Below are 1,403 nucleotides of genomic sequence, written 5' to 3'. Positions count from 1 at the left end.
GGGAGATGCTGTGGGCAAGGGGGGGTATGGGGTCCATGCTGAGCCATGGTGGTACCCGCTGCAGGGGGGGGCTGAGCCACCCATGTGGGTAGTGGGGGATGTATGGAATCCATATGGAGCCACCATGGTACCTGCTGTGTGAGGGATCCCAGCCACAGTGCATGGGTGGTGTGGGATGTATGGGCTCCATACGGAGCCAGGCTGGTACCCACTGCAGGAGGGAGCCCAGCTGCGCTGTGTGGATGGCATGGGATGTATGGAATCCATACTGATCCACCTTGGGTACCTGCTGCATGAGGGATCCCAGCCACGCTGCATGGATGGCATGGGATGTATGGAATCCATACTGATCCACGTTGGGTACCTGCTGCATGAGAGATCCCAGCCATGCTGCATGGATGGCATAGGATGTATGGAATCCATACTGATCCACGTTGGGTACCTGCTGCATGAGGGATCCCAGCCATGCTGCATGGATGGTGTGGGATGTATAGAATCCATATGGAGCCAGGCTGGTTGCTACTGCAGGAGGGAGCCCAGCAGCACCGTGTGGATGGCAGAGGATGTATGGAATCCATACTAAGTACCTGCTGTGGGAGGGAGGTCCTGCACCGAGCCACGCTGCGTGGATGGTGTGGGAGCTGTGGGCTCCACGCTGAGGGTGTGCGATGTGTGGTTGGGGAGGTATGGGCTCCATACTGAGCCGTGCTGGATCTATGGCGTAGGAGGCACGAGTCCAGTCCTGAGTCATGCTAGCCGCGTGCTGGGGGAGGTATGGGCTCCATACTGAGCACGTTAGTGTCAGAGATACGGGCTCTATACCATGTACAGGTGGTGTGTGGTGTGGGAGGTATGGACTCCATACCATGCACATGATATAGGAGGTACAGGCTCTGTGCTGTGCCCGTGGGGTGGATGGTATAGGGGGAAGGGGCTCTATACTGTGCACGGGAGGTGGATGGTATGGGGGGAAGGGGCTCTATACAGTGCCCGTGGGGTGGATGGTATAGGAGGAATGGGCTCTATATTGTGCCTGTGAGTGGTTGGTATAGGGGGAAGGGGCTCTATACTGTGCCCGTGGGTGGATGGTATAGGGGGAAGGGGCTCTATACTGTGCCTGTGGGTGGATGCTATAGGGGGAAGGGGCTCTATACTGTGCCTGTGGGTGGATGCTATAGGGGGGAAGGGGCTCTATACTGTGCCCGTGGGTGGATGCTATAGGGGGAAGGGGCTCTATACTGTGCCCATGGGGTGTCTGGGGTTGGAGCCGTGGGCTCTATATTGCACACAGGGTGCAGGACGTATGGGCTCTATACGGTGCAAGGTGGCACAAGGATGGGCTCGGCAGGTCCGGGCGCGGGGTGCCCGGTGCCCGTCGGTTCCCCCAGCCCCTCACCCCGGCC

Source organism: Calidris pugnax, unplaced genomic scaffold (assembly GCF_001431845.1).
Source record: "Calidris pugnax isolate Ruff unplaced genomic scaffold, ASM143184v1 scaffold167, whole genome shotgun sequence".
Classification (NCBI taxonomy): Eukaryota; Metazoa; Chordata; class Aves; order Charadriiformes; family Scolopacidae; genus Calidris; species Calidris pugnax.
The sequence above is the reverse complement of the archived record's forward strand: the minus strand, read 5'-3'. Positions refer to the sequence as shown.